General features: G+C 38.8%; 1 protein-coding gene and 1 long non-coding RNA gene across 25 annotated transcripts in view; one reads left to right on the top strand and one right to left on the bottom strand.

Moving 5' to 3' along the window:
* LOC149129222 (uncharacterized) overlaps nt 1–8,787 on the top strand; it is a 75,852-nt gene extending 67,065 nt beyond the window's left edge. The window contains exon 5 of the mRNA XM_089346697.1: nt 5,357–8,787. The gene's annotated coding sequence lies outside the window, so the exon portion shown is untranslated. The remainder of the gene's footprint in view (nt 1–5,356) is intronic.
* Nucleotides 6,016–12,008, bottom strand: LOC149129221 (uncharacterized). 24 transcript variants are annotated; one of them, XR_016240192.1, is made up of 5 exons: nt 11,424–12,008; nt 9,793–9,962; nt 8,793–9,219; nt 8,256–8,349; nt 6,016–6,353 (listed from the first exon to the last, which is right to left on the bottom strand). It is a non-coding gene; the product is annotated as an uncharacterized LOC149129221 (long non-coding RNA). The 24 variants fall into 24 exon arrangements; XR_016240196.1 differs by having other exon boundaries at nt 9,164–9,219; XR_016240195.1 differs by having other exon boundaries at nt 9,917–9,962.
* Between the last annotated feature and the right edge of the window lie 6 nt (nt 12,009–12,014).

Below are 12,014 nucleotides of genomic sequence, written 5' to 3'. Positions count from 1 at the left end.
ACACTTTCCAAGCGTTGACCATCTCAATGTTTCTTTAATTCGTTGTAGATTTCCTCATCTATGTTCTTCAATTTTTCTTCATTGCTCAGCGCTCTAAGCTTAAGCAGTTCTATTTCTGTCTTCATGTTTTCCAAGTGTTAGTTTCTCCCATAATTGTCTTTGTTGGTCCTGTTCGTTTGGAATACGTTTAATTTGGAGTTTATGAGGCAGAATTTAACCAGTGTTCATAAATTTCTGCCTTGTGCTTGTTTTTGATCATGTTCCAGAAAGTAACCTTTCTGGCTTTAAGTTTTTCATTCTATATGTGTATAATGCGGTTTTTAATTGATAGTGGAGGGGGATGGGCTTCTATCTTGTGTATCATCTTTAGGTGGATTTTCATTTAAGCAATTATTATGTGGTAAAGAATGAAGAGTGGTGCATAATTTGGACAAATGTTGATTGAGCTGTTGCAGGGATTGTTCTTTCTCTTCTTTTCCTCTTGTGTGGAGCGAGTGAGTTCATCAGTGTTGCTAATCAAAAGTCTCAAATTCGTGTTCATCTCTCTCAGTTCCTTAAGAGTCTCTTCATTCCTTAAGAGTCTCTTCGTCTCAAGAAGATTAAGTTTGTCCAAAGACACCTGGAAAAGGTTTAGTTTTTGAAAGCATTATATTTCGGTTGCCTAGTTCCATGAGACTTACCTTGTCTGTTGGAATACATTTTTAGATTACTGGCGTGTACAATACATGCTCACACATGTATGTATATATATATATATATGTATATATATATATAGGTAAGTGGTAGGTTTGCCTCAATCCTTCAGGGGTAGTCTGAAGCATCCAAGCAACCAGGGGATGTTTAAATCCGGAGGCACTCCTGGGGATCACCTGTATGGGTACCGTCATGGGAAGAGGGCGTCCAGAGGCAGGTAATATGTTGCTTAAACCGTAGTTTATGCATTTACTTGGAGGACAATCAGTAAGTTGTCATAATAGTGTTTGGAGTATGGATATGTGTATACATATGAGTACGTACATGCACATATATGTTTGTGTGTGTATGCCCATATACATGTTTGTGTGAGTGTGTATGTATGTAGACATTATGAACACAGGAGGTGTTTCTTTCTTTTTTTTATAAATCTCCTTTTACAAAACCACTACATTATAGGGATGTCAAAAAACCGACACCGGCCCCTAAGTGATGGCCTTGAAAAATTCTGTTTTAGTCGAATGAATCGAATCCAGCACTTATTTTGGTCTGCTTTGCTGAACTGCTAGGTTATAGGAGCATAAACACCAACACCAGTTATCAAGCAGTGATGGGAGACAGACACACAGACATGAGGAGACACACACACACATATATATTCGATGGGCTTCTTTCAGTTTCCATCCACCAAAACCACTCACAAGGCTTTGGTCGGCTTGAGACTATAGCAGAAGACACTTGCTCAAGGTGGCACGCAGTGAGACTGAACCCAGAACCATGTGGTTGGGAAGCAAGCCTCTTACTACACATAATATATGACAAAGATGGTGGGATAGGCTGGAAGTATAAGGTAAGTGATGACGTATGAACGGTCAAGGGGCCTTGCAAGTAAGACAGACATGTGAGCAGAAGGACAACTAGTGCGTATGACTTTTGCTTTCGGGCTTTCGCTTGGGACAGACATGGTGACCCCGCAAGAGTTCAGGGAAATTGGCGTTAGGTTCTGGACAGTATAAATGTTGCGAGAGGACCCACGTGACAGATGAACCAAGCTTTTTAGCCCATTTCACACACCTGCTTATACCCACTGATCCACTGACTTGTACGAGTTAAGGCAGCTGGTGTATATATATATATACAAACATATATGCTGTGTGTAGCATCGTGTGAAAGAGGGAGGCTAGTATATATTATATAAAAAAAGCTTTAAGGCGCTGCTCCAGCATGGCCGCAGTCTAATGAATGAAACAAGTAAAAGAAAGAAAGGAACATGAGAAAAAAAAACCCATACATTTCGTACGTATACCTGCGGCTAAAGACACGCAGCTAGCTTTATTGATTGAGTGTGACAAGGGACGGATTGATGTCTAGCAAGATATATTTAAACGAAGTCTATGAAAAGCATTCGACAATCCAGAATCGACCCACCCTCTCTGATCGAAGTAACCAAGTCTCGAAGGTAAATTCTTCCATTTATTGTGAGATGATGGGGGGTGGATTGGTTCGCAAAAGTTTTGCTTCGTCTCGACGTTTCCATGGAACCTTTGATTTCTTTGTAGGATGCCAAGAAGATTCCGTCCAGATTCTCTGTTGTCGGCTGAATTCCTGATTGTTGTTTCTAAGTTATTTGGGGATGTAAGGTCGGTGGAGTTGCCTCCCCTTGTCCGTCTCTGGTTTGTGTTCGATAAGCTTGGGTTCATTTCTGTGTATGTTTTTGCTTTATTTTCCTTCAGCAAGGGCTTATCCGATGCCTATTCTACGATGAACTGTGTTTCGTAGTTAATAAACAAATTGCTTTGTCTTTGCCAGCCTTGTAGCGAGTTTGTTTCTTCAGCTTCACAAGTTGTTTGCCACAGTTTAAAGACACTTTCCAAGCGTTGACCATCTCAATGTTTCTTTAATTCGTTGTAGATTTCCTCATCTATGTTCTTCAATTTTTCTTCATTGCTCAGCGCTCTAAGCTTAAGCAATTCTATTTCTGTCTTCATGTTTTCCAAGTGTTAGTTTCTCCCATAATTGTCTTTGTTGGTCCTGTTCGTTTGGAATACGTTTAATTTGGAGTTTATGAGGCAGAATTTAACCAGTGTTCATAAATTTCTGCCTTGTGCTTGTTTTTGATCATGTTCCAGAAAGTAACCTTTCTGGCTTTAAGTTTTTCATTCTATATGTGTATAATGCGGATTTTAATTGATAGTGGAGGGGGATGGGCTTCTATCTTGTGTATCATTTGTAGGTGGATTTTCATTTAAGCAATTATAATGTGGTAAAGAATGAAGAGTGGTGCATAATTTGGACAAATGTTGATTGAGCTGTTGCAGGGATTGTTCTTTCTCTTCTTTTCCTCTTGTGTGGAGCGAGTGAGTTCATCAGTGTTGCTAATCAAAAGTCTCAAATTCGTGTTCATCTCTCTCAGTTCCTTAAGAGTCTCTTCGTCTCAAGAAGATTAAGTTTGTCCAAAGACACCTGGAAAAGGTTTAGTTTTTGAAAGCATTATATTTCGGTTGCCTAGTTCCATGAGACTTACCTTGTCTGTTGGAATACATTTTTAGATTACTGGCGTGTACAATACATGCTCACACATGTATGTATATATATATATATATGTATATATATATATAGGTAAGTGGTAGGTTTGCCTCAATTCTTCAGGGGTAGTCTGAAGCATCCAAGCAACCAGGGGATGTTTAAATCCGGAGGCACTCCTGGGGATCACCTGTATGGGTACCGTCATGGGAAGAGGGCGTCCAGAGGCAGGTAATATGTTGCTTAAACCGTAGTTTATGCATTTACTTGGAGGACAATCAGTAAGTTGTCATAATAGTGTTTGGAGTGTGGATATGTGTATACATATGAGTACGTACATGCACATATATGTTTGTGTGTGTATGCCCATATACATGTTTGTGTGAGTGTGTATGTATGTAGACATTATGAACACAGGAGGTGTTTCTTTCTTTTTTTTATAAATCTCCTTTTACAAAACCACTACATTATAGGGATGTCAAAAAACCGACACCGGCCCCTAAGTGATGGCCTTGAAAAATTCTGTTTTAGTCGAATGAATCGAATCCAGCACTTATTTTGGTCTGCTTTGCTGAACTGCTAGGTTATAGGAGCATAAACACCAACACCAGTTATCAAGCAGTGATGGGAGACAGACACACAGACATGAGGAGACACACACACACATATATATATTCGATGGGCTTCTTTCAGTTTCCATCCACCAAAACCACTCACAAGGCTTTGGTCGGCTTGAGACTATAGCAGAAGACACTTGCTCAAGGTGGCACGCAGTGAGACTGAACCCAGAACCATGTGGTTGGGAAGCAAGCCTCTTACTACACATAATATATGACAAAGATGGTGGGATAGGCTGGAAGTATAAGGTAAGTGATGACGTATGAACGGTCAAGGGGCCTTGCAAGTAAGACAGACATGTGAGCAGAAGGACTACTAGTGCATATGACTTTTGCTTTCGGGCTTTCGCTTGGGACAGACATGGTGACCCCGCAAGAGTTCAGAGAAATTGGCGTTAGGTTCTGGCCAGAGGTTAGGTCGGTGTATCCTAAGTGGACAGTATAAATGTTGCGAGAGGACCCATGTGACAGATGAACCAAGCTTTTTAGCCCATTTCACACACCTGCTGTAAAGCGGTTGGCATTTGGAAGGGCATCCAGCTGTAGAAACCTTGCCAAATCAATTTGAGCGTGGTGCAGCCTCTTAGCTTGCCAGTCCTCAGTCAAACCGTCCATGGGAAGCAGAATTAAATGATGATGCTTTATTCACAATTTTATAGACTTCTCTCTCACGCTTCCCCTCTTTTTCTCTCTTGTTCTTCACTTTTCCCTTCAACCAATCACATGAAGAAGGCATTACAGTCAGACGAAATAACTAAGGAATAAGACTGAGTTAAAAAGAATTCCACGTTTCACTCGCAGCCTCCCTGACTTCAGCCAATCACATGACAGCCTCACGAATGAGCTGAGTAACGGAGGAAGAAGCAGAATTATTATAAGATTGAATTTTCGTTACCAACCCGGCTGAAACTGGCTCTGGCTCCAACTACAAATGTTGTGTTGTTTTTAGAAGTTCTCAATTAAAATCTCCCACCATACCTTAGTCACGTTCTGTTCCTAAAACTGGCTGAATGATAACTGAGTTATTCAACACAGAGCATCTCGAAATAAATGCACCACTGGGAATGATGTATATTGGCTAATACTGGGTTGGGTACACAAGAAAGTTTTAATATAGAGTTGCACATATTAGTGGATGATCAGTTTGTAATTCTGGATCATTTCCTTGTATCCAGAATAATGTGGCTCCTGGCCTTGCCCGGTTCCATGGTGGTAATGTAAAAAGCATCCTGAACACTATTTATTTATTTACTTATATATTTATTCATTTATTAATTTATATATATATATTTCTTATTTATTTATATTTTTATTTATTTATATATATATATATATTTATATGGTGTGGCTCCTGGCCTTGCCCAGTTGCTCCCAAGATGTCCAGCCGATGCCAGCAGACAAAATGGATGGTAAATGAGGATAGAATTTATCTGTTTTGTGTTGTTTTTTTTGTCTTTTTCGGGATTTGTGGTTTTATTGTCTAATCTTTTTTTCTTTTTTCTTTTTTTTCTTTGTCTTTGCAGCTTTTCCACATAGATGTCGGTATATATAACATTATACATTACATAAATGTGTATGTGCGTGTGTGTGTACAACATGTCCATATACGCATGCATATATACACAGACTGAGAGAAGAAGAAGAGGAGAAGGGGAGTTAGCTGCCTGCTTATATTTGTACTGATGATGTTATTGAAATTACAATAATTATTATTCTTATTAATCTCCCTTCCAACATTCTTGCCTCCTGTTTTCATTTCTTCCTTATTCCTCCTCTTCCTCCCCATCATACCACAACCTCTGACCCCTTGCTGCTTCTCCTTAACCATTTATAGACACGCTCGTGCACATATACGTCATCTGCCAAATTTCTTTTCTGCTGTGGTGGCGGCAGTGCTGGTGTTGTCCTTTTCTCTCACTATCAGCTTGGTGTAATAATATTTTTCCTTCATAAATGGTAGCTGACCGCACCATACAGTAAGGTTTTAGCAAAGTTGTATTGGAATAATGGGGCTGGGGAGCGGGACATCTTTAAAAATGTGTGTGTGCATGCGTCTTTCTGTAAAAATATATACAAGTTGGGGGGGCCAAAGGTCATGTGCCAAGATTAAGACTCTAATATCTCTATTGCACATTTCAAAAACAACCCATTTATATTTAATTAGAAAGCAAAACAAATTAGCAAATGTCTGTAGCTTTTATTCTTCGTTGCATGAGGAATATCAACTCCCTGTGACAATGTGTGCACAAATTTCTTTGGACTTTTTTTCTTTTTAAAGCCTCTTTCTGACAGAGACATCTCGGTGGTGAGGGGTCCACTTTGCTATGTGTTGGGCACACCGTATTGCATGAACTTCTCGAACAAATTGACCGGCCGTTGTATGCGATGTTGCTTTTTCTCACGATGCTTTTGGTTGGAGATGTCCACAACTGTTCTGTTCTGTTTTGTTGCACCATCGCAACCAGACTGAAAAACAAGTCCAATGTGCTCCGGAATTGTCAAAGACGTGTTTCAGTTTTTCTAAAATGGAGTGAAATAAAATAATAATAATAATAATGATTTCTTGTTACTCTTATCAAACTCATTGGGCCCCAGGTTAAGCTAAACTCTCCTTATTCTCCCCACCAAAGTGAGGGAGTTTGTGTGTGCTCAATGTTTTCCTATTAGATAGTCTGTTGTCCCTTCATTTAGTTCCTTAGCCATCATAACTGCCCCCGTTTCTCTCTCTCTCTCTGCCTCTTCAGTATGTATGTGTTGGGGGAGTCTGTAATGTCGTCATGGTTACTGTTTTTTTTTTTTCGTTTGTTTTTTCACCACCACAGCTTTACTATTAACAATATTTCAGTCGCATTTTTAAATCTGATAATTTCAGGGCAGGAAACTCATGATTGTCACCTCATCCCTCCCTCCCTCCTTATTTCTAATATCTTTCTAAATTCTGTTGCTACAACTACTTTGACGACGACGACCACCACCCACAAGTACTGCTACTACTACTACTACTGTCATGTCTCTGAATCAGCAGAGCGTCAGACAAAAGGTGCTTTATGGGTAGGTAAGTCTGTTTCCCTTGCTAGCTTTGAATCTGTCAAAATACAGGATGGGCCCAAAGTCACACACTGAGACCCCCCTCTCCCCCATATTTCAAAAACAGCACTTTATGGTTAATTACAACACAAAACTAATTAGGAAATGTCAACATCCTGATTACAAGGGTTCGAAACATTCACCATTTGCAGATTTTTTTATTGTTTGTTGTACAAGGAACAGAATTTCCTGCAGACATCTTTGCACTTTTCTTTAGCACAGGTAGGGGAGGGGGCAACCATTGGTATTTGTCCTGCACACTGCATGTTGCATGGACTCTTTGCACTAATCAGGCACAGGCTGTGTGGTAAAGAAGCTTGCTTTCCAACCACATGGTTCCTGGTTCAGTCCCACTGTGTGGCACTTTAAATAAGTGTCCACTAAGCCTCGGGCCAACCAAAGCCTTGCGAGTGGATTTGGTTGACAGAAACTGAAAGAAGCCCGTCGTGTGTATATATATATATATATATATATGTGTGTATGTACATGTGAGTGTATCTGTCTGTCCCTGCCACCATTGTTTGATAGCCGATGGTGTGTTTACGTCCCCCGTAACTTAGCAGTTTGGCAAAAGAGATAGAATAAGTACTAGGCTTAGAAAAAATAATTCCTAGAGTAAATTTGTTCGACTGAGAGGCAGTGCTCCAGCATGGCTGCAGTCATGCGACTGAAACAAATAAAACAATAATAATGATTAATAGTAGTATAAGATGTTATATTTTCGTGTGTGACTTTTGGCCCACCCTGTACCCAGAAATATGACCACCACCACAAAAAATAATATTTTTTTTTGCTATTGAAGTATCGAACGGGGTATTATTTGACCTCCGTGAATTACAGCTTGTTTTTGCCAGATGGTAAGATGCATCTGTATACACACACACACATGTACATACATGCTGCTGCATACAGACAGAGAGATTTGAGTGCACACGGAATTACATTATGTGTGCATGGTGCGAGGTATATAAATTCTGTGCACACATACTTCATTGCACATGTATATCTCTAGTCTTTAAACATATTTAAAGCTGTGGTCATGCTGGGGCACCACCGTTGCCTGTGCTACACTATTATTTGGAACCTCCTCTGATAGGTGGCATTTGGTCAATGAGAGAGTCTGATCACTGCTGCTCTCACCTGCCGTGAAGTAGTCTCATCTGGAACCCTTGGCAGGAAGAGACCCCGTTTTGTGTGTATATATATAAATCTTGTGTGATCTTAGTTATTGTCTGGTTGCTTGAGGAGGTCAATAACACTGAAACCTATCCAAGGTTGTCCCCCCACTATTGCAATTTATTTTAATTTCTAAACCTTTTTTCTCATTTAATTTACCTTTGTTGGGTTCGTTCTCTTCAAATGAACCTTCATACTTAATTACTTCTTTTCTCGTTATGGATGTAACTTTTAATTGAAATCTCTTGTTTCTCTGTAATAAAAGTCAGTGGTAGTTTTAACTCTGGGGCAGTGTTCCAACCATGGCCATCTCGTCTTAGAGGGGAATATCTAGCATTTTAATGTATTGTTTTTTTTTTTCATTCTTTATTCAAAGCAATTAGAACGGAAGGGTTGATTGGTCACTATATCTAGCGAGGGAGAGGTTAGTAGTTGTGGTGGGAGTAGTGTGAAGCACAGCAGAAGCTGTTGTAACCATTAACAACTTGGATCATTACCATAGTAACTGGTTGTGGTGGTAGTAACAGCAGAAGCAACTAGTGGTCAAGGGTCCTTTTTCTTCTTCCTCCCATCCACTCCATGCCAATCACTCCCCCCTTCTATCATGTATACATACCTCTTCCTTCTACCTTCATCATTTCAATTTCAACTCTATTTTGAGAGGAAAAAAAAAAAAGTATTGACCCTCCCACTGACAGTGTTTGTCTTTTTTATTTGACTGGTGGGTCCACCTGCTGTGTGGTCCTGATCCCTTTCGTCTTTGGACAAAAGGATTCTAGCTGTAGTGAATTATTTTGACTGTGGCCATGTTGGAGCAAATCAACCCTGGGACTTCTGAAGCCTAGTACTTATTATTCTATTGGTCTCTTGTTAAACTGCTAAGTTATGGGGGACGTAAACACACCAACATTGGTTGTCAAGCGATGGGAAAGTGTCTTCTACTTATAGCCTCAGGCCAATCAAGGCCTGGAGGAAGCCTGTCGTATCTATGTGTATGTTTGTCTCTCCACCATCGCTTGGCAACCAATGTTGGTATGTTTAGCAAAAAGAGACGGTACTAGACTTACAAAGTGTATGTCCTGGGGTCGAATTGGTTTGACTGAGCATGGCTGCAGTCAATTGACTGAAAACAAATAAAAGAATGTCTACATAGTCTTTTTCGAATAAAAAAAAATCATTTAAAGATGTTTTTTGTTGAATAAATAAAATAAAAACCACAAAAATTATGCAAAGAAGAGGAATCGACTGCAACAGGAAGAAGAAAACAAGTCTTAATCCAGAAAATCCCATCGTGGGACGCGCGGAAGGTAATAATGTCAAATCGATAATGTTTATAGTATAACCAATAGGTGAGGAGTAGCTAAAAACAAAAAAAAACGACGCCATTATAAGGCCCCACACTTAAAAATTTTTCCGGGTTTTGACACTTTAGCGACATCAAATCTCGAAAATTTTCTGGAGAAAATCTGGGGAATCGATGTCGCTAAAGTGTCAAAACCCGGAAAAATTTTTAAGGGGGGGGGGGGGCCTTATAATGGCGTCGTTTTTTTTGTTTTTTAAACATACTCCTCCCGTATTTTTCGATTTTCTGGTTATCGGAAAGACACCGAGTTTCCTACACATTTTTTATTATTTTTATTTTTATTTCCAGGTAATTAAATAATATTTTTAATTACGATAATTAAATAAATATTACATTTTGGAAATGCTTCGCTTAGGGAACAATTGGATCTTGTCGCGTTGGTTTCAAGGGAGGTAACTCTCTGCAATTTCCATTCTGTTTGGTGGTCAAGAGATAAATAAAATAAAACTATATCTACGTTGTGATTTCGAATCCTGGCTTTGTCAGCTTTATTTTTCAAGTTTCTACAACATTTAAGTATGATAATTTAGTGTCTACAATGTCTAGTAATGTATGTGTATATATTATGAACCTAGTGATCTATGTATGTGTATATATTATGAATCGAGTAATGTATGTGTATATATTATGAATAGCGTAATATATGTGTATATATTATGAATCGAGTAATGTGTGTGTGTATATATTATGAATCGAGTAATGTGTGTGCTTGTGTGTGTATATTATGAACCTAGTGATCTATGTGTGTGTATATATTATGAATCTAGTAAGGTGTGTGTACATATTATGAATCGAGTAACGTGTGTGCATATATTATGAATCGAGTTATGTATGTATATATTATGAATCTAGTAATGTATATATTATGAATCTAGTAATGTATGTGTATATATTATGAATTGAGTAATGTATGTGCTTGTGTGTATATATTATGAATCTAGTAATGTGTGTGTGTGTGTGTGTAAATATTATGAATCGAGTAATGTATATGCTTGTGTGTATATATTATAAATCTAGTAGTGAGAGTGTGTGTGTATATATTATGAATCGAGTAATGTATATATTATGAATCTAGTAGTGTGTGTGTGTATATATTATGAATCTAGTAAGGTGTGTGTGTATTATGAATGGAGTAATGTGTGTGTGTATATATTATGAATCGAGTAATGTATGTACTTGTGTGTATATATTATGAATCTAGTAATGTGTGTGTGTGTGTGTATATATATTATGAATCGAGTAATGTATGTATGTGTATATATTATGAATCTAGTAATGTATGTGCTTGTGTGTATATATTATGAATCTAGTAATGTATGTGCTTGTGTGTATATATTATGAATCTAGTAATGTATGTGTATATATTTGTCAGCTTTATTTTTCAAGGTCAATAAAACAGTATGAAGTGAAAGTGACATATCGATTACAATTCAATCAACAGAAAATTAGCATGCAAGTGGCTCAGTACTCCGCAGACACGTCTTCTTCACGTAATTTACAAAGAAATACAATGTGACAAGGCCGGTCCCTTTGAATTACAGGTGTAAGTGATTTTTGCCAGGTAAGTGGACTGGGGCACGGTGAAATTAATGTTTAAGTGGCTGTGCATTCCACAGACGTGTTCCCTGTGAACGGTTTTCGTCGAACGAATCAAACTTAATAAATTATCGAAAAGAAAATAAAATGTCTGGTCCTGGGGTTGTAAACAAGTGATGGCGGATACAAATACTGACTGAAACCGGTCAAAGAAATAAGACAGAGAAAGAAATAAAGACCGTAAGGAGTGGATTTGGTAGGCGGAAACTGAAAGAAGCCCGTTGTATATATGTATGTGTGTGTATATGTTTGTGTGTCTGTTTGTCCCCACCTCCCAACATCGCTTGACAACCGATGCTGGTGTGTTTACGTCAACGTAAATTAGCGGTTTCGGCAAAAGAGACCGATAGAATAAGTACCAGGCTTACAAAGAGTAAGTCCTGCGGTCGATTTGACCGACTATAAAGGCGGTGCTCCAGCTTGGACGCAGTCAAAAGGACTGAAACAAGGAAAAGAGTAATTTTAACGAGTTCCTACCGCCATTGCTATGACAAACCAACAACACCAGCGCCATCTATCTGTAACGTCTCTATTTTACTCTGGCTTCTCCGAGTTACTTCCCTTTGTTTCTCTGCGATCAGAATCTTTATTTCGCTGGACGAATGTGTTTTAGCTTCTAAGATCCTTCTGGGACCGATTATTAATTAAAAGACGAACATTGAGGGGTCAATGTAATTAACTACCCCCGCCCATGCGTATAATTGAAAGGATTACGAACATTATTATTATTTTTAAAGGCAGAATCGTTAGCACGCCGGAGAAAGTGCTTAACGGTGTTCAGTCCGTCTTTACGTTCTGAGTTCAAATTCCGCCGATGTCGACTGTTCCTTTCAACCTATAAGGGTTAGGGTAATTAAAACGCTAGGGGGTCAACATAATCGACTAGTCCCCTCCCTCAAAATATGTAGGTGTGTTTGTGTGTCTGTGTTTGTCCCCCCACCATCGCTTGACAATCGATG

The sequence above is a fragment of the Octopus bimaculoides genome, unplaced genomic scaffold (assembly GCF_046866305.1).
Source record: "Octopus bimaculoides isolate indiv1 unplaced genomic scaffold, ASM4686630v1 contig98, whole genome shotgun sequence".
In the NCBI taxonomy this organism is placed as follows: domain Eukaryota; kingdom Metazoa; phylum Mollusca; class Cephalopoda; order Octopoda; family Octopodidae; genus Octopus; species Octopus bimaculoides.
Note: the sequence above shows the minus strand (reverse complement) of the source record. Positions and strands in the feature narration are given on the sequence as shown.